The sequence below is a fragment of the Pogona vitticeps genome, chromosome 5 (assembly GCF_051106095.1).
Source record: "Pogona vitticeps strain Pit_001003342236 chromosome 5, PviZW2.1, whole genome shotgun sequence".
In the NCBI taxonomy this organism is placed as follows: Eukaryota; Metazoa; Chordata; class Lepidosauria; order Squamata; family Agamidae; genus Pogona; species Pogona vitticeps.
Window position 1 is genome coordinate 164,917,775 of NC_135787.1, and position 21,998 is coordinate 164,939,772.

General features: G+C 41.7%; 1 protein-coding gene and 1 pseudogene across 1 annotated transcript in view; both read left to right on the top strand.

The window, feature by feature from the left end:
• The window catches only part of KCNJ4 (potassium inwardly rectifying channel subfamily J member 4), a 39,871-nt gene that overhangs the window by 6,108 nt on the left and 11,765 nt on the right, over positions 1-21,998 (top strand). The gene's annotated exons all lie outside the window — the stretch shown is intronic.
• Positions 19,345-20,475, top strand: LOC110075911 (endosome-associated-trafficking regulator 1 pseudogene; annotated as a pseudogene).

The window sequence follows — 21,998 nt, forward strand, 5'->3', positions numbered from 1 at the left end:
GCATTATTTTGTCCTTTTTTTGGCTTGGCCTGTATTAGTCCTTCAGAGCTGTTACTAGGCACATCCGGATGACATCACTGATGATGTGTGGGTGCGGTGTGGGAGTGAACCCTACTCCTTCTGCCTGCCTTCTGTTTGCGCTGGCAGGAACTACAGCTACAATAGTTTGTAAATTGTATTTCTACTCCTAGTTTAGTGCTATAACACTACATTGATACAACACTAACTCAAATTCTTACCATGTCTTATCAGTTTGTGGCTACTTCACTTGCTAAACGTTATTTTAAGAGGAGGAATTTGAATGCCTGCAAAAGGAGTGGGTAAGAGAAGGTGCTGATAAAGAAGAGAAGGTTGAAGGAGAAGGAGGATTGTGTGATGTGTGAACACTTGAAACAGACCTCCCTAGGATAATTAAATATTCCTGTGTGAACTGCAGCAGTGATTTAAATGCCAGGATCCAGTACAGAGAAGTTCAAATCAGTCTGGGACAAACATTTCTGTGATTGTTCCCTCAGAAGATTTTAAAGCTCGGGCGTCTATCTCTGCCCATTTTGAGATGACAGCAAATCTCACTTGTTCAGTGCAGAAGTGGCTGTGTATGTCTTGTGCTTTCATTGGTGGCGATTCATAGACAGGTGAGTGGCCAGAGAGGTAGAAGAGAGTACGCTGGTGTATGCATTTGGGCCCACAATGCAATTAGGAGTATGGCAGAGAGTGGGGTACCATAGTCTGAAACTGCAGGCCTGTCCATACTGGCATATAACGTTGTGGTGTTCGCCCTTGTGGCCCCTGTTTGTCTTACTAAATACAGAGCTCACAAAGGCAAACCCAAAACTCCTCTTGACACACTGCCACCAGTTGATCTCCTTATCAACGTACTTTACTTAGAAAAGATGAAGGTCCATTCAGTACTGACTTGTTAACAGAACAGGTTTATTGATTACAGTTGGTTTCTGGAACAATTCATAAGCACAATCTTCAAGTTTCATCAAGCTTCAATATTAACCTTCTGTAGTTATTATCACGGTTTACACTCAGACTAATCACTCCTCAGACCCCAAACTATGCTTCTCTCTCTGATTCCTCACACAGACTCTCTCCCTTCTTCTCTCTCAGGCTCCACCTTTTAACATCTCACTCAGACCCGCCTCTTAACCACATTAACATATACCACGAATAATTCATAACTTATTGCGTAACAAGGGTGAATGCTACAACCATGTTTTCCTGAAAATTAGACAGGGTTTTATATTAATTTTTGCTCCAAAAATGTATTAGGGCTTATTTTCAGGGGATGTTGTATTTTTTTCATGTAAAACAATCTACATTTATTCAAATACAGTCATGTCATCTTCTTCTGGTTGCTGCACAATGGTGGAGGGTGGGGTTTCACTTAACTATAGCTTATTTTGGGGGTAGGGCTTATATTACGAGCATCCTGAAAAATCACACTAGGGCATATTTTCAGGTTAGGGCTTATTTTTAGGGAAACAGGGTAGTTATGGTTTATGGGTTACGGGGAAAAAAAGATCACTTGTATCTTAGAAGTCTGTTCTTTATTCATAAATATACAGTTTCCTCAGCTGTTGCTAAAGCTAATTTGTTTTGTAAGAATAACTTGTTCCTGTCAACACACAGCTAGACTCCTTTGTGTCTGCTGAGGAGTTATACTACTGCCACACAAACATATTATTGCCTCTCCAGGTCTGGTGGGGAAAAAACAAATGTATTAATTATTGGTGCATCCATGCAATGCAAAAAGAGAGATAATTTATCTGACAAAGTTAGCACTATGAACAGAACTTGAAAAAGTTTCTGTCTTGAAGCAAAGCAAAGTGTGCTGCTTAGTAGTACTTAAAGCACTCTCTGAATGGTTTACAATTTAATTATGTAGGCTATATATTGCCCTTTCCCCCTCCCAAAAAATCTGGGTGCTCAATTTACCAACCTTGGAAGGATAGAAGACTGAGTGAACCTAATACCAGCTACCTGGGATTAAACCCAGGTTGTGAGCAGAATTTTGGCTGCAGTACTGCACTTTAACTGCTGTGCCACACAAGGTGCCTATGCGCCATAAGGCTTCCAATATTACCCCAGCCATCATAGCCACTTACCATGGTGGTTGAGGAATTCTCTTAAGTTACAGTAAAAACTAAATAAATGTATCTAAAATGCTTCTAAAATTGCTTTTGAACAGCTCATCAGAGTTTGTGTTCAGTTCTGGATACATTTACAGGGTAAAAAGATGGCATACGATTATTCCCTCAGTGGGCTGTTAAAGGTTGTTTTGGTTTTTGCAGGTTTAACCAGTAAATCATACAGCCACTAGAAGTCACATTGATCTTCATCCTGTTATTCAGTTTTTGGACACAGAAGGCTTCCCAGAATAAATGTGGAAACCTTTGTCAAGGACATACTGTATACTGTTTTCTGAAGCGGGAAATCATGCAGGAAGAGACACTTCTCCATATCTTAGGAGGGTCGTTCACTGGTAGAAGATATGTCTCATGTGCAGAAGACCCCAGGTTCAGGATCCCCGACATTTCCAGTGTGAATCTGGGAGAGATTCCTCATAGGAGACACATTCTTCAGAAACCCCTGAAGATTATTTTAATACAACTTCCAAAGTTCTAAAACCAAATGCAGTCGGTGGGCTCCATGTGCTTTCCTTGGGCATTTTTGCAAAAATGTTCCATATGTCCCCACAACAACAACCCCCCCCCATTCCCTTCCCCCAGACCTGAATAGCTTTCCCTACAAAAAACATTTCCCCACACGTGGAAACCTCCAAGAATGATTGTTTATTCCAATTGGAGTGGGTTCTGGAAACCCTCCATCCCCAAAAATCCAAAACCGAAAACTAGTAGTGACCATTGAGGCACTTCTGCTTTTGTTGTTGTTGTTGTTGTTGTTGTTGTTGTTGTTGTTGTTGTTGTTGTTGTTGTTGTTGTTTTCTGAGAATTTCTGGTCAGAATGCAACCTCTGTGTCTGTGCGCATGCACATTTGTGCGCATGCAGTCTTGACAGAGCTGGCCACTCCTGCTCTGAAATAAAACCAATAGTCTGCAAGAGGAGAGCCTAAGTGTTCTGTGTACAGAATGTATTCTTACATTTAAAAAAATTACAATTTTAAAGTAAGGATGTTAGCACCAATTCTCCTTGTAACCATCTCTACTGACCAGCACTGTCCTAGAGGATATATTTGAGTTGTTGGGTTTTTTTTTTTTTTTTGAAAGAAAATGAACCAATACATTTGTTCCAAAACTGTTTTGATATGTGCCCTGTAAAGGGAAATTCTTCACTTCAACTTCTGCAAAAGTTAAGAGCTTTCCTTGATAAAGACATGGATTTTAAAACATTATGGGAATGTTATCCTGGTGCAGCTTCCTATTTTGGCTTTGGCTTTTACCATCTTTGTCTAGATGTCTCTCATTGTGTTTGTGGGAAATATTTCTCTCTCTCTTTATACTAATACTGTTTGATGTAACACCCACACAGGTGCCCATACTTTTTAGTGCAGATAATACAGATCAAATGTTGAGTTCAAATGTAACTTGAAAAGATGCTCAAGTTCAGCATTCATGTGCAGCTTTTGGAGACAAGATTGTAATGTCTTCTAAGGACTGCCAAATTTCAGTACAATGTCTTATCTTTTATAGTGAATGCTACAAATGAAAAACTGCATTGATGCCATCCTAGTTCCCAGATATGCTCACCGGAGGGAGTTAAGATAGGACAGAGGTGATCCCATTGTGAAACGTTCTGAAGATAGAGGAGGGACAGAACATGAAGAATAGCTTTGGACCTGCCAGAGCTATGGCCCGTTTGTCGCACTAAAAGGCATTCAAAAGGCTAGCTTAAACCCATTTCCCTCCCTCATTGTTTTCAGTAGATGGTGATTCCAAAAATAAAATCTACTCCGCTAAAAAATCCAATAAATTTACCTCTCTCCTCAGACTACCACCTACTTTTCTATGTGAAGCAGCAGACAATCTGCCATTTGCTCCTTTTCCTGGCCTTGGTTTCCTGTAAAGGTAATTTAAAAAGCCGAGCATGATTGCAAGTATGAGCCAGGGATTGCTAACAATTGATATAGGTAGGATAGCATGACTTGATTCCAGCTGAAGATGTGACCCTGTACATCTGTGCTATATCTGCATCTCTGAAAGGTTTGAAAGATAAGGAACAGTTGCGGTATAAAACTAAAAAGAGACCGATCTTTTCCATATGACAGCATTTAGCTGCACACGGCACAGTCCATTTTAAACCTGCTATGATATTGCCTATCTTGATGAAAAAGATCCCTTTATGAGTACAGAAAAGGAAAAACATTAAGCCTATCAAAGTCCTTGTTCTCACTTTTGTAGCTTTTAATGTTCTGTTAACTCTCTCTTTCACTAATTACTTCTCACTTTCTGTTCTTCTTTGGATACAAAAGTCCCCTACAGGAGTACAGTGAGTCCATATGAAGATAGCTAAATATACAAACAAAGAAACAAACAAATAAACAAATAGTTATATACATCTTCTTTCATGTAGAACACTCTGCTGTTTGAAGGGCTGCAAAGGTTAGTCCTTGTTTTGAAAATGCATCCGTTTGAAGGGATGCACAGAAAACGGCCCCTGTTAGTTTTAAAGATAAAAAGCCATCATGAGGCAGATTGAGGATTGTCTGAAACCAGACATCCACCGTGAGCAGCTGAACAGCCAACTCAGCAGGCACACGAGTCTGGGGCTGGCTGCAAGAATGAACAAGGAGGGGAGTCAGCCTGGCATGCCGTACTGAGCAGGGTTCACAAAATTCAACGTGGGCGTGTCTGTGTCGCAACAAATGCCTTTGAAGGGGGCACCACTTTTTAAAAATTACTTTCCACAATGAGCTAGGTTGGCAAATTGTAACTTTTTTTTTCGTGAAGTTGTTGTAACCTTTTTCTAATCCTTTTTCTTCTAATTACAAAAAAATAAAAAATTAAAAAAAATCTGCCTCCAGTTAGCTTTAAAGTAGGTTTCCTTTTCCGATCTCCAGGTTGATTTCATTTGTGCTGGGCAAAAACCAGTGGAACGCAACTTTGTATAGACATGTATACAGATCCTTGGGTGTGGCAGCAGCAAGGCCCCCTACGTCACACCTGCCCCAGGCTTCTTAAACAAACCCTCTGGACAGCCCTGCTAATCTATGGGGTGATGCTCAAGGTACTTTTCATCTGTGGTGCTATTTATCCCAGGCCAGCCCTGCCTAGTAACTGTCTCCTATACTGGGATGTATTGTAGTTCTAAGTGATTTAAAATTATTTCTAATTTTGCATTCCTCTGTATAAATCAGCATTTTATGCCCATCAGTGTCCTCATTTGCCCTCTTCTTTGGTGCTGCATAGCCTATTTTTTAGTCATGTGTAGCTGACCATCCTAGTCCATATACATGTGTGCACAAACATAAATCAATGGCAGAAGCTTTCTAATTGTTTATCTTTCCCCATCAATAATAGTAAGCAGAGAGAAAGTGGGTCTGGCAACGATTTTGCTGTTTAGAGTTTGATTATCTCATGGGGTTTGGTGCTGACCTGATTTTAGGAGACTAGCAAATTTTCTGGGCATACCTCTTTCTTTAAGGCACTGCATGAAACAATTTTTGCAGCATGAAAAAGAACTTTCCAAATGACACAGTGTAAAATTAGATATAACTGTAAATATGAGTGATTTTTTTAAATGAACTGGTATTCTTAAACCGTGTTTCAATCACTCTATCCCCTTTCTGGAGTTTACTTGGGTGGGTATATGTCCATTGGAGGCAGCTCTGCTCTTCCACCACCCAGCCAAAAGAGGAATCTACCACTACTGCCAGCAGCAGTTCTGTTTCTAAAATATCTGGCTCTGAGGGTCCTCAGCGTTGCCCTGGTAGAAGTGTCTGTGAAAATTAGTCGCACTGGCTCATGCTGTAATCTAGGAGAGGCGGTCTTTGTCTATCTGATGCTCTAAACTGTAGCTTAAATGTGCAGAAATTCAGCACTGATCGCCTGTTTTGTAAGGCTTAACATTTGCTGGTCAGAAAGCATTACATGGATAAGTATTTGTGTTCTCATCATAAGGTTGTTTGCTTATTTCCAAAATGTCTTTGCTACTGGAGTCTCTGTTTCTTTCAAAATACTTTGCTGCATAATACTGTATATATAAATGGGAGATATGAGCTCATCATTGTGTCACAAAGAGCTTCTTCTTGTGGTACGTATATAGAAGCGAAGTGGAGAGTGTAATAAAGGACAAGAAGATCATCCTTCACTAAAAGGGAGCAATGAATTTATTGCTTTTACATGCTGATCGTACAGAGAGCAGGGGTGGGTTTCAGGCCAAAAGAATATTCTTCCCTGAGATTCAAGGTCACAACCTTAGCCCTTGTCATGTCACATAGGTGGATTAGGTAAGGATTGAGAGGGGGGGTAGAACTGATTCTGGATCAGCTGATTATGGAGTCAGATATTAGAAGAATCTGGAAAAATGAACCTAAAATATATATATAAGGTGAGGCTAACCAGGTAGTGAGGCGCTTGGTTTTTTTGGTGCACTGATGTTACACACATATAGACACCTTCACATTGATTAATGTGATAGTAATAAATAAAAATTATGTGCCATCAAGTCCATTTTAACCCCTGGTGACCCTTTCCAAGGTTTTCCAGGTAGAGCATACTCAGAAGCAGCTTATCACTCCCTTCTTCTGGGGACACCCCGGGACTGTGCAGCTTGGCCAAAGCCATATAGGCTGGTTCTTATCCCAGGAGGCACAGTATGGAATCAAACCACAATCTCTGGCTCGACAACCACATATCTAAACCACTAAGCTATCCAGTGATAATGTGCTGAAGCTCAGATTAAAATATAGCAGTTAGTCTTTAAGGTGTCTTTTGTCTCTTTTATTTTACTTTTGCCTGATATACCTGCACAGACTAACACAGCTACTAAAACTTCACATTTACGTTGCACACAAAGAGACATATCCATGGTGAGCCTAAAAACCTTGACACCAACTACGAGTACGTGAAACTGGGTGCCGATTCAAAGCCATCTTACTGACAAGAATAAAAGTGTGAAGAAACAGAACAATTCCCTGAGCCTTCAGCTGGCACTTTGAGACCTGACAAACCTTGGCAGCATAACATATTGTTCAATTTATTCTCCAGAAGTTCACTATAGTGAGAGAGAGAAAGAAAGAGATGAGGGATAAAGGTATGGCAGAGAGAGAGAGAGAGAGAGAGAGAGAGAGAGAGAGAGAGAGAGAGAGAGAGAAGCATGAATTGGTGGCTCTTCTTGTTCTCTTTTTTTTTTCTAATCCTGCTGTTTCTTTGCAAAACCACACCAGGTTCCCTTACCCTAGTGAGTGCAGACCTCAGTATAAAAAAGCCCCTTGTGCTCCTGCATCATTGTAACAGAAAGGTCTCCTCTGTGCCTAGCCATGCACAGAGGAGCATGGCTATGCAAGTTCTGAGGAAGGGGGCATAGAGCACTGTGCAATGGTCACACAGATATAGATAGCTCTGCAAGTGATAAATATTGAAGTATGTCATGACTGTTTCCAAGGAATAATCATGTATTTCAAGTTCACCTTGACGAGTCAGGTTAGCCTTACCAGTACTATCACCTCTACAGTACACCCTTTGTCCATGTTGTAATCTCCAACAACACCCCGACAATCTCAATCATGCTCAGCTAGCATTGCAAACACATTTGGAGGGCAACTTGTTGGAGAAGGTTGGTGTAATATCTGCAGGAAGACTAGGTGTCTTCTAATGAATGAATGCCCTCCAAATGCTTATAACTACCTAATTTGCTGGAAAATAGTTATGTCCCCAGCTACCAATGTTGTTCTCTTCAAGGATTGGGCATTAAGTCTTTCTCTTCCTGATGTTTGCTGCCTTGTCTTTTCAAACACATACCCATGTAGTTGGCTTTGTGAGCTATTTGGAATTATTCTGTGTTAAAAGCCAACATGAGGCTTTGTGGAAAGGGATGTCGCCATTAAGCACAATGAATTCCAACCTTCTTGGTTTATCGAACATTCTGTAACATTTAATTGGTGGCAAAGCATCTCTGAAATGATCTAGTTATTAACTGCAGCTGCATTACTTAATTCCATCACTGCTAGTGAATCATCCTACTTTTGGTCACCAGAAGATTCCTAATATCTAGATTACTAGTAAACGTTGTTACATGAATCACCACATAACTTTATTTATAAATGAGCAACTCCAAAGCCAGTTTATGAGCAATGTTGGGTCTCCTTGTTGTTGTTTAGTCGTTAAGTCATGTCCGACTCTTCATGATCCCATGGACCAGAGCACGCCAGGCCCTCCTGTCTTTCACTGCCTCCCGGAGTTGGGTCAAATTCATGTTGGTAACTTCAATGACAATGTCCAACCATCTCGTCCTCTGTTGTCCCCTTCTCCTCTTGCCCTCACACTTTCCCAACATTAGGGTCTTTACTAGGGAGTCTTCTCTTCTCATGAGATGGCCAAAGTATTGGAGCCTCAGCTTCAGGATCTGTCCTTCCAGTGAGCACTCAGGGTTGATTTCCTTCAGAATGGATATGTTTGATTTCCTTTGAGTCCAGGGGACTCTGAAGAGTCTCCTCTAGCACCGCAATTCAAAAGCATCAATTCTTCGGCGGTCAGCCTTCTTTATGGTCCAGCTCTCACTCCCATACACCACTACTGGAAAACCCATAGCTTTGACTATGCGGACCTTTGTCGGCAAGGTGATGTCTCTGCTTTTTAAGATGCTGTCTAGGTTTGCCATCACTTTCCTCCCAAGAAGCAGGCATCTTTTAATTTCATAGCTGCATTCACCATCTGCAGTGATCATGGAGCCCAAGAAAATAAAATCTGTCACTGCCTCCATATCTTCCCATTCTATTTGCCAGGAGATGATGGGGCCAGTGGCCATGATCTTATTTTTTTTATGTTGAGCTTCAGACCATTTTTTGCGCTGTCCTCTTTCACCCTCATTACGAGGTTCTTTAGTTCCTCCTCACGTTCTGCCATCAGAGTGGTATCATCTGCATATCTGAGGTTGTTGATATTTCTTCTGGCAATCTTAATTCTGGCTTGGGATTCATCCAGTACTGCCTTTCTCATGATGTATTCTGCATATAAGTTAAATAAGCAGGGAGACAATATACAGTCTTGTCATACTCTTTTCCTAATTTTGAACCAATCAGTTGTTCTATATCCATCAGTTGTTCCATATTCAATCCATTTGGGTCTCCTAGCAAATATTATACTCATGGCTATATTTTTGATATATAGTTTAAATTATCAGAAGGTGTTTGCAAGAACTGCTGCAAACAAATGTTGATTTCACACAAACAATAGTTTATATGAAGTGCTTCTTATGTGAGTCGGAGTGTTGCGCTCACAGGAGCATGGCAGAACGATAAATTATTCCACCCAAGTTACTGTCTTGCAGTGCTATTTACTGTATATGTATAGTTGACTTTTTTCATTGCATTTATGCCAAATTAAAGAAATGAGACTATATTCCAAACTGTCTGTAGAAACTGTACAACACAATATTTAACTGCCTTAACCTAAGATGCTCAATAGAGTAAAAAAAAAAAGATAGGTTAAAGATAAGTGATTGAATTTTTATTGCATTTTTGTGGTGTTCCAAGACATACCACCTTTTTCCACCTCAGATACTAAGGCTACTTTACGCCATCTAATAGCTAGTCCTGAGTATCACTTTCAGTGCATGAGTAAAAACGTACAGGAAGTGAGTCTTGTAGCATTCCATGGGGATTATGCTCATAAAAAGTGAGTCTCAGATTATAGGCCTGTCTAGGCTGCCTGTTGGTTCTTTGCAATGGTTCTTTTTGAGAAGCCTTAGTATTTGAGGTGGAAAAAGGAGGCAGGGAAATTGGACTAGATGACAGGTTACACATGAACCAAAAGCACCCCAATGACTGTGGGGGAAAGGAGTGTGAGACTTAAAATGTCCATTTTATTATGCCACAGAAAGAGACCGAGAGAGAAAGAGAGAGAAAGACAGACAGAGAGGGAGAGAATTATGTTCAGTGTTCAGTCCTGGCAATTTTCCAGTCATTACTAATGTAACTGTCACCTTATTTTTCCTTTCTCATTTGGTCCTTACCTCACCACTCTGTACTAATATTTTGCACTATGTTTCTAGGGAAAGCAGGGAGAGAGATATACTGTACATAAATTTGTACACACATAAACACACACAGAAAGAGGCGTGGCTCGAGCTGTGGTAAAGAGGCAAGAAGGCGTCGACTGGCTAAGGGTATTTTAAGCATGAGATGCAGCAGTATCCCATTTACCTTAACGGACCTGTGGCTATTGCCTGCCACCATCCTCTAAATCACTTCCAGATTATGTTTAGTAGTTTCATGGTGGAGGCCCCAATCCAAATCTGGTCATTTGACAGATGCTGTTTGATACCTGAGGTACCACTTTAGAGGAAGACATTATGTAGAGAAAATGTCGTATGTGATAACAAAACTGGGCTGGGAAATATTAAAATTTGGGTTTGAAGTGCTGTTCACCCTCTTGACTTGCTTCTCAAAGTGGCCTTCAGGGATGGGCCTACCATTAGGCAGAATGACATGGCTGTTTTAGACATGCAGGTGGAAGGACTGGAAATTCTTAGTTTGTTACTTTAGTGTTCATTTTTTTTACATCCTTCCATTGCCTCCATACAAGTAGTTGTGGCTGCTACTTAGTCATTGGATTCTTATATTTTTATTATCCGGAAGGAAGAGATGCTTTTGGAACTTTATGCCAAAACAATGGCTGGCTTTGGTATCCAGGATGAGGTGAGGAGACACTGCTCTGCCTCACTCAGCCAGCAGAATGTCCTGGGCCTTCTGTTAAAAAAACCCACAGCTGATGTCCAGATGAAGAACCCATGCAAACATCGCTAGCTAGCTAACAATACCTGTGCTCAGCTGCTAGGGTGTCTGTGTTTGGAGAGGATGGGATAGAAGCTGGAGGCAGCGGGGGGGGGGGTTGTAACCTTTTTCCATGTTTAATGTTGGCTGTGTCATCTAGCAAGTCCTGTTGTTCATCCCTTGCTCTTCTGCATTTTCTCCCTCCTATTCTCCACCACGTGGGCTGATCATAGCTCAAACTTTTAATTCAGATGGTAATTGAAATAATAATACGGGCAGAACCCTTCTGTATCTGATGCTGCAGCTGGCTTTATGGAGCTATGAATAGCTCTGAGTCATGCTTTGGAGACAGTTTCATTTCGTTTGTTTTGGTTGCACTATTTCCCCCACCACCACCACCACCACCACACTGCTTTTAGGACTACTAAAGGAGAAAGCCCCTCTGCCACATCTCTTTTCCAAGTCCAAAATGCAATATACTGTATTAGGAGACATGTTTATGACATTTCTATTTAAACATCAAAGTGGCTTCAATAAATCCATCAGTTGGCAATCACTAGAAAGACAGATGGAAATCGTTGGCTTATACTTTTTCTATTTATAATTTTTTAAAAAAACCATCAACAACATATTTGATAACTTTTCCCTCATCATATGCCACTTGCTGGCTGAGCAAAATGAAACCTTGGTTTCACACCTATGTCTGGTCTATTCTGCTAATTGGTCAGTTGATTGTTTTGTAGCTTTTCAGCTCCCCTGAACACCCAGTGGAATCCCACAAAAAGTTATGTGGAACATTTAAGACTTACAAATTTTATTTGGCATACGCTTCAGTGGACTGTAGTCATTTCTTCTGAGTGTAGCTTCATTAGTCAGATATTGATATAGTTCTGGGGAGAGTGTGCATGTCATATGTCATCAAGTTGCATTCTGCCTATAGTGACTTAATAGGACTTTCCAGGTATGTGAAATATATAAGAAATAGTTTTACGAGTGCCACTTCCCAGTGAGAGTCCATGGCCAAGTAGGGATATAACCTGCACCTCCTGTGTCCTAGTCTGTCACTCTTTCTCTTACACCCACACAGGTTCTTAGATGGAGAGATTAGGAATTTGGAAATGTAAGAGGTTCAGCATGATGTGCTGCTCAATTAGTGGCAGGGTAGCTAACAATCTTTGCAGATGGCAGACAGCGATCTTAATGATGGTTATTAAAAAAAAAAGCGTGCTGCTTATATACCACCCCATAGCGCTTCAAGCACTCTCTGGGCAGTTTACAATTTAATTATGCAGTTTACACATTGCCCCCCCAGCGAGCTGGGTACTCATTTTACTGACCTCGGAAGGATAGAAGGCTGAGTCAACCTTGAGCTGGCTACCTGGGATTTGAACCCCAGGTTGTGAGCACAGTTTTAGCTGCAGTACAGTGGTTTAACCACTGCGCCACAAGGCTCTTCATAGTCATAGTCATTCAAAAATTCATAGTCATTCAAAAGTCATTGATGGTTGGTAAGTACACTCCAACATAAATAAGCCTGTTATTTTCCCTAAGACAGGGAAGGAAATCTTTGTTATGATCACTTGAAGGAATAGATTGCATTTTGGATCACTTGTTGAGCGGTCCAGTGCAATCATTTCCCCAAAAGCCACACAACGTATGGGGAAATTGCACTCCAGCCTGATCCATACCCAACCCAGACTCTTTTGATCCAGATGGAAAGGTTGCTTTCCAGGAGATAACTCCCTACAAAGCAGCCCTTTTCCATGTGATCAGACACATGCTTGTAGCGCTATGGGGCGGTATATAAGTCCAATAAATAAATAAATAAATAAATAAAATGCTTTACCGCTGTCTGATTGCAACCCAAGACCGTCATACTTTGGGCTGATCATGGAAAGATAAGACTTAATGGAAAATAAAAAAATGCTGAGAAAAGCTGAAGGCAGAAAGAAAAATGGAGGACCAGATATGATGCAGATTGATTTCATAAAGGAAGCTGATACCTTTAGTTTGCTAGACCTGAGCAGGTTGCTAAGAGTGGCACCTTTTGGAGGCCAATAATTCATATTGTTGGCATACATTAAAAGTGATTTGGTAGCACATAACAACAATCGTCTAATTAAAGAGTACAGTCCACAGTTTGATGGGTTTCTATGTACGGTGGTTCTGGTTATGATGGTGGGGAAAAATGAAATCAGATACAGAACATGGCAATTGCATTTTAAATATTGATAATATGTTTTCAAAGGTTTCTTGGCATATTTATTTATTTATTTGTTTGTTTGTTTGTTTATTAGATGTGTATCCCACCCATTTAGACATCTACTCTGGGCGGCTTACAGTAAAAACATGAAAAGCAACATATAAACAATTAAAATGACAATTCAAATCAATAATATTAGTAGCATTCAAGATGGAAAAGCAAAATGGAAGTTAAGATAGAAAAGAAAATCAAATGGTGACCAGAGGGAAGGCCTGCCTAAAGAGCCAGGTCTTAAGTTGGCTCTTAAAAACATCCAGCGAGGGTGTTTTTCCGATGGCAAATTTCCGACGGAGGTTTATTCCAAAGTTGAGGGGCCACTGCCGAAAAGGCCCAGTTACTTGTTCTTTCTTTCCAGGCCTCCCTCAACGTTAGGCCCCTCAGCCGCCTTTCCTGGCTTTATCGAGTGGATCGAGTAGATCTAGGTGGGAAAAGGCGTTCCACTAGGTATCAAGATCTTAAAAGTTTAGAGCTTTATATGTCAACATTAACACTTTGAAGTCAATGCAGAAACAAATGGGCAGCCAATGCAAGGCAGCCAGAGTGGGAGAAATATGCTGATGTCTTCTCATTGCACTAAGAAGTCTGGTCGCCACATTCTGCACCATCTGAAGCTTCTGCATCAACCTCAAAGGTAGCCCCACGTAGAGCGCATTACAGTGGTCTAATCTCGAGATTACAAGCACTTGGACCAGAGTGGTGAGGGCCCTGCCATCAAGATAGGGCAATCTGCCACAGATGGAAAATAGGCGGAACGGACCACTGATGCCACCTGGGTTTCCATAGTAAGCACGGGATCCAGATGAACCCCCAAGCTGTGAACCTCAATCTTTGTGCTGAGAGTCATCCCCTCAAAAGAGAGGGAGTTTCCCAAACCACCGATGGAGGGACCGCCCACCCTCAGGACCTCTGTCTTGTCCGGGTTCAGCCTCAACTCATTCTCCTGCATCCATTGCAGTATAGTCTACAGACAGCGCTGAAGGGACAGACTGGCATCCACTGAGGTAGGTGGATGAGAGAAAAGCTGAGTGTCATCAGCATACTGATGACACAAGGCCCCACATCCCCAGCGGCCTCATATAGATATTAAACAGCATTGGGGAGATAATCGAGCCCTGCGGAACCCCACAGTTGAGACTACATGGAGCATAAACATCCTAGTGATGCTAAAGTCAGTTACAGAAACCAATGTTAAGCTGTTTCCCTGTGCAATCTGTCTTTTAAGTTCTTTTGTTCAGGAATGGCAACTCTGCCACTGAAGATACAGAGTCCAGGGAGACGGAAGTACAGGTTTCTGAGTGTTACAATTTCTAATGTCAGCGTTGTATCCATTTATCAATTAAGCTAGCAGGTCTGGTCGCAATAACTTCTTCTTCTTCTTCTTCTTCTTCTTCTTCTTCTTCTTCTTCTTCTTCTTATTATTATTATTATTATTATTATTATTATTATTATTATTATTATTATTAATTTGATTTATACCCCTCCTATCTGGACTACGAGTCCACTCATAATAAACACTCATAACTCATACTATGATATCATCTGAAGGCCTCATTAGGTGAGACATTGATTCTGTATCTAGAATCACCACTCCTCTGAGAGGAAATAAGTTTCTTGTAGGTGGAGCTTGCCTCTCAGTCACATAAAATTGAAATGTTTGCATAGTCTGGGTGGGTCACATTTCAGAAGTGGGAAATAGCTTTTGTCTTGAAGTGGGGTCTGATCAAGTATTGAACTATGCAAGCTGGAGCTGGTGGTGGGCAATTATCTTTACAGTGTTGCAAGATCAGCCTTTTTGCAATTGTAAGGGCATGGAGAATCCATTTATGCTGGCTGGTAGTTAAGAGCAGGTCTGTAGTTTAAAAATACATAGGCATCAACAAGTACTGTATCAAAGATTGGTCCAGTACAAAATTAAAGCAAGTAATAACTCCTCTTCAAAATCAGCTTATAACTGGAAATGGCCATAGCTTATGACTAACAGAGCATCAAGAGATGCTGTAATTGAAGATACAGTGCCAACATTTTGATGATTTGCTCAGATCTTTCCCAAAAAGATGTCACTATGTCCAATATATTCTAAACATGATATTTTGTTGGATGAGTCATAGTTTAAGATTAATTGATATCTCAGGTATACTGGCAAGTGCTCTCTTCCACTGATACTTTCCTTGTTCCATTCATCTTTGGGACCTTGTGTATCATATTTATTAACTGACAGTAAATTGTTATTAAAAATAATGTAGGTTTCTTTTCTTGGGCTGATGTGGAAGAGACTCCGAAGCATGCAATGCTGCTGGACTGTGTTTAGCTATCAATAGATGCTACCATTGTAGATACCGCTATTCAGCCAAAGCTATTTCTCAATTAAGCAAATGGCAACAATTTGTCATCCTGCCCAATTAATTGGTCTAAAGAATTCATCTGTCCACACCTTCAATATAAAAGGGCTTCTTCCCAATTTTAAAATCTGGGTTACCCAGATTTCTTGGGGAATTTGTCTCTGAGTCTGGATACTCAGGTGGAGGCCTGGGGTACCTTTGCACAGTTAAAACTGGTGTGCCAGCTGCGTTCATTCTTGGAGAGGTCTGACCTGGGCACAGGGACACGTGGTTTAGCTGGATTACTGTAATAAGCACTACATGGGGCTACCTCTGGATAGTGTGCAGAAACTTCAGTGAGTCCAAAACACAGCAGCCAGATTGCTGACTTGGGACGGTTAAAGAGATTCACACACCCTCACCTGAGTTTGTTAGAAAAACTCCACTGACTGGTTGTTGTGGATTTTTCAGTCTCTTTGGCTGTGTTCTGAAAGTTGTTCTTCCCGACGTTTTGCCAATCTCTGTTGATCTGTTTCCAGGCACAATTCAAAGTGCTGGTTCTAGACTATGACGCCCTAAATAGCTTTTTGACCGTGCCGCTCCTTATGAGCCTGCTCAGGTGGTAAGGTCCTGCTCAGGAGAGGCCTTTCTCTCAGGATCACCAGCCTCACAGGTGCACTTGGTGTGGACACGGGAGATGGCCTTCTCTGTTGCTGCTCTCAGACTTTGGAATGGGAGGCCAGACTGGCCCCATCTTTGCCATCCTTCTGCAAGTGGGCAAAGACCTTTCTCCTCAGGCAAGCTTTCCCTCAGTAACTGGCTGCCTGAGTGGGGTTTTTAAATAGTTTGTTCTAGTTTACTGTCTTGTAAGGTAAAGGTAAAGGTTCCCCTTGACAATTTTTGTCCAGTCGTGTCCGACTCTAGGGGGCGGCACTCACCCCGCCTTTCAAGCCATAGAGCCAGCGTTTTTTGTCCGAAGACAATCTTTCCGTGGTCACATGGCCAGTGTGATTTAGACACGGAACACTGTTTACCTTCCCACCGAGGTGGTCCCTATTTATCTACTTGCATTTGCATGCTTTCGAACCGCTAGGTTGGCGGGAGCTGGGACAAGCAACGGGCGCTCACTCCGTCACGTGAATTCGATCTTACGACTGCTTGGTTTTCTGACCCTGCAGCACAGGCTTCTGCGGTTTAGCCCACAGCGCCACCACCTCCCCTGTCTTGAATACATGTGTTTTGGGTGTTGCTTTGTTTACTGCCTTTTAGCGTGGCATTTGTTTGATCCTTTTTAACATCTGTATACTTTTTACTGTTTTTTTTGCTTTAAATGTTGTCTAACAATATACGCTGCCTTGGCTCCATTTTTAAGGAGAAAGTGGGGGTTAAAAATATTTCAATATATAAATAAAATTAATTTAGCATATGAAAATGGATCAGGCTGTAATTGTTGTGACAATATGTGCCATAGTTCTCTTGCTGCAGATATTGTTGAGGGAAGGGAGTCTCTTTTGGCATCTTTAGACACAAAGGTGACCCCTTGGAGAGAGAATCCAGATAGGAGGATTCCTAAAGAGCCCAAGATGGCGGAACATAGTTCCAGTCATTAGTACAGCTTGTCAAATACCGTATTGTTTCTGTTTATAAGACGCCCCCCTTTCTAACTGCAAATTAGAAAATTTGATCGCTGCTTTCCCCACCACTTCTTAAACCTGGGGTTTAGCAAAAGGAAGGGGGAAAAGGGATCAAAGGGTTGCATGATCACTGAGCCCGTGACCAGCGGCAGAGGCAGCAGCAGCAGCAAGAGGAGACTGAAGCAAAGAAGCAGCCGGGCTTGGCCGCCTCTCGGTGCTGCCTGTTGACTGCTGCCTCTGCCACCCGATCACAAGGAGACATTCACCTCCTGCTGCTGCCTTCCATGTATAAAAATGACCCTCAATGTTTCCTCTAATTATTTTAGGAAAAAGTGTCATTTTACACACGGAAAAATATGGTATGCCTGATGATATAAACTAAGATCAGAAAAATCAAATCCATCTTCAGTAAACGCAAGCTGCATTCTCTTCACAGAAATCTGAGATGGCATAGAACCTCACATAAATTTCTGCAACAGAGTATTAATTCTATGGAAGTTATCTGCTGGGTATATGAAGGGGAATTGCTTGAAGAACATATATAATCTGGGGTATAATATTCATTCTGAGTGCATTTATCTTGCCCCAGAGGGCCGAATATAAAGACGCCCAGTTGTCTAAATCCAAGAATATCTCCAAAGTCAATCTAGTTAAATTTAATATGATTATCTGTGAAATATCCCTGGGAATCCATATTCCAAGACATGTAACAACCAAAAAAGATACGTATAACTGGACTGCACTTGAGACAGAACAGTATATTTGCAGAAGATCAAATGATTAGTGTTAGAAAGAGTACAGGGGAAGCAGTTTAGGAAAGTTTCTCTAGAGTCTTTTTTTGGTTTTTGTTTATGGCATTGTCTCATCTCTCTCAGCTGAAGGAGTAGCACTTCACATCAGATGAAAAAACCCGAATATATTCCCTGCTCACAGGCTTACAATCAAATGGAAATAACATCAAAGGGTACAGACATGAAGAGGGAAAAGGAAAACAAATAAATTCAAATACCTGTTTTAAAACTTTCATAGTAACTGGGTATGTAGTAAATTTCATATACACTACAGAGTACGTAATCACCAAACAAGGCACTTTTAGAACTATAACAAAGGTGTACAGTTTATATTCTCTCTTCTAAGTGGTAAGTTAAACAGCCCTTTCCTCTCATCATTTTTCTATTCCCGGATGGCCACATAACTATGAAGTATGTATATAACCCTGTGTGTGTGTGCGTGTGTGTGTGTGCGCGCGTGCGCGCGTGCGTGCGTGCACACACACACACACATATATTGGCTGAAATCCTGCAGCTTAGTGTAGGATGTTACACTAGAGTAGAGGATATGGTGAGTCATCTCCTTCATAAGGTCTACTGATTCAGATGGGTCTACTCTAGTTACAACATACTATGATAACCAATGGGATTTCAGCCATTAGTTTAACATTCATTTCTTCTCAGTATGGAATGCTTGAAATTGTAAGATGGAATAAAGTGACTTCACACTGAGTTCAGTAGAATTCTTCTGCAAACCACTATAGTTCCTGAGACTGGGGGGAAAGAAGATTAAGAAAGTCATCATTGTTACACTGGTATAGAACTTGTATAAATGTATAGACATAGACATAGTCTCAACCCTTCCTTTTTCCTTCTCTCTTTTTCTGCCATCTTTCCTTCTTACTTTAAAAAATACACCAAAACCGCCCCCCCACAAATATGGTCCCATTCATAACACCCAACGTAGGTCTGGCTTCAACCTACCAGTAGGTCCCATATAGTCTAGTTGGACAACCTTTCTAGGTACGGTAGTTAAAATAGAACTTGGTATAATGACTTGTCTGACAATATATGAAAATAATAAAATATTCTTATGATATCAGATGCTAATTTATCCTGTTACTCATAACTCATAAAACTCAGCTTCACTAACTGAGAAAGGAGGTACAAGCTATTATAAGTTATGTGCCTCTCCCAAGCCTGTGAAGTCACAAAACGAAGTAGTGTCATCTAGTGACATCACAGATCATGGTAACATTGGCTTCCTCCACCATTAAAGAGACACACACCTAAAAGGTATAGATGTAGATGCTTCAGTAAATCATTAAATGGTACTGAAGCCAACAGCACTGGCACTACAGTTGCCAGGGCTGACTAAACCACTGGAGAAGAAGTAGAACCTGGCCTGGTGCTAAATTCAGAAGGATGTTTCAGTAGAAGCTAGCTGTGTGCCCACAAAATGCCACGGCCAGTCCTTGCAGGCTGCTCACACTCCCGAGGCCTAAAAGAGGAGGACGAGGAAATCCAGCCCTGTTACCACCACCACCACCACATCTCACCTCCTCCGGCAGACCATCCCAAGAGTCACATCAGTTCTGGAGACAATCAGATGAAAAATCCAAACGATTCACCTGCATTTTCATTGAAAGGGATGGCTAAAAGCAAGAGCCGTGGCATGGCAAGGCAACACCAAACAAAAAATAGAAATTACAGAAAGAAAATGGCCAGACAAAACCTGGACCTGGAAGAAGTGTCCCTGTCTCCAGAACCACTGGGCTTGAGCTTGGAGTTTCAAGAGCCATTTTACAAGGAAGTGACTGCTTCCAATAATTTATCAGATGATGATGAAGATTGGAGAGAAAGTTATTACAAAGTACATCTGTCCAGGATTGCCAACATGACCCAGTGTGACCCATACAATTACAACTCAGCTACTCTTTCAGGGATGGAGACTTTCTCTTCTTGGCCATTCAGTGATACTGACATGTGTATCGGGTGTCCTTCTCATACCAAGGCAGCTGAGAGCTTTGCTGCTCATGAAGAACCTATTGAGGAAGTAGAATATGTTTCTCCGCAGCTCAGCTACCAAGACCTTAAAGAGGAAAATTCTATGTTGAGGAGAAAGATCAAGAGGATCCAGAACTACTCTGAGAGCCAGACTCAGATGGTGAGAAACCTTGAGAGGACTCTTCAAGCTACTGTGAATAAAGAGGAGAAAGAGGCCCAAAACTTGGAAGCGCTGATACAGCAGGCAGAACAAAACCTCCAGTGCATGACTCAAAGAGCTCTGAAGGCAGAGAGTGATGTGGAAAAGATGAGGCAAGAGATGGCGTTCCTCCAGGCTGAGCTGACCTGCTACAAAGTAGAGAACGAAAGCCTGAGAGCAGGCCAGGTGACCAATATGGGGGCAGTGAAACTGCATGTCGACGTCGCCTTGCAGAACCTCCTGAGGGTCACCAACCATGCCCAGGCAACCATCAGTCAGCTGGTCTTTGGGGCTGAAACGCTGGCCCTTGTCGCTGACCTCCTCAAATCTGTAGGCAGAATGTCTGAAGTCGAAAAGGAAGATGAAGAGAAGGAACTAAGTTAGGGGACTCTCTTGCCTGGAAGTATCATGTCCCTGTAACGCTCTGAGGCTTAAACCATTTGCTCTCATAATGTATGGCTTCAAATAAGCAAACACTCTCTTTCCCCCAGAAGTACTTTTATTACACAATGGAATATTAATTTCAGACATGAATGCCTTGGCTTCTCTATTTGAAAACTATGTTGTCAGAGACTAGCACAGTGTGCCTGTTTCACAACACAGATTCTTTGTTGGGTTGGTTTGTTTTTTAAAGATTGAGGTGTAGAGGAATACACACTCAAGGTCAGGACTTTTAACTCTTTGCCTCAGCCACAATCCTGATCAGAAACACTTCTCCACTGATACTTGGAAATGGTCCACTAGATCCTAGTGAAAGTGGGTGTAACCCAGGAACAACAATCCCTTTAGGTACAATGAGATTACCCCCTATAGGCTCTTCCTCCTGAACATTTCATTCAGGGCTTACCCAGCCATTAGCCCTGGTGGCAGAGTACCAGGGTCACAATCTGCAACCCCTTCAGGGCCTTCCCCTCATCGTTGGTGGCCGGTACTGCCACCAGTACTCCACCATCATCAGGAGGTCCTTGCTGCTCTCCTCCACCCAATTTGGCTGTATGCAAAAGTTGGCTTTATTGTCCGCTGGCATTTAGAAATGGCTAGACAGAGGAGAGCATCAAGGCCTCTCCCAGTGGCTCCTCCTTCTCTTCATCTTCTGGTAGAGTAGCTGCCACCATTGCTACCAGCACGAGGGGCTTCCAAACCACAGCAGCTGTGCATAATGGCACTGAAAGGATGTGGCAGTAAAGTGTAGGGAGTCACTTTGCTTCTCATCCCTACTGGTAGGAGACTTTCCACTGCCCTGTCTCTGTTCCTGGCTGTTGGTAGATGGAGCTATGTAGGCCACAAAATTGGTAGCCCTGAATACTAGCCTGTCTTGTGCAGGAGGATGTTACCTTACAGGCAGTGTTAAATTAGATTCACCAGGCAGTCCCATTGGCTTCCATATGTGAACTGAGAGTAGGTATTTTTTTATCCTTTGCCTGAGGCAAGAGAACATTTTGATCTGGTCCTGATATATCTGGTAGACACTTTCAGATGAGACTGTCATCATAAATGTAAATGTCTAAGTATTGTTTTTCGGAGGTGAAATTGGAATGGGAGACTGGAGAAGACTTCTCTGCAATGTTAATGAGTCTTGAGTCCAATGTAGACAACACCCTTGCATTTCATACTGCTTATATTTCAAACAATCTAAGGCTGTGGTTATACCAGCCAAATGGTGCCTTCCTATCCCCATTGCGTTTGTAATATAAATTTGCATTCACATGACACACGGCTAGTAGCGAATCATTTGCCCACCAATTTCTCGCTTGGCCAGGGTCTTCTACTTTTTTTTTTTTTTTAAAGTTGTATGACGGTATGTATGAACAATTGTATTGTGCAAGGGGAGTGGCATTACTGCCATGCAGATTTCCTGTTAAATTGTGTTTAATTTTAAAAATTTTTTCCATGGCCCTCTCTGCAAG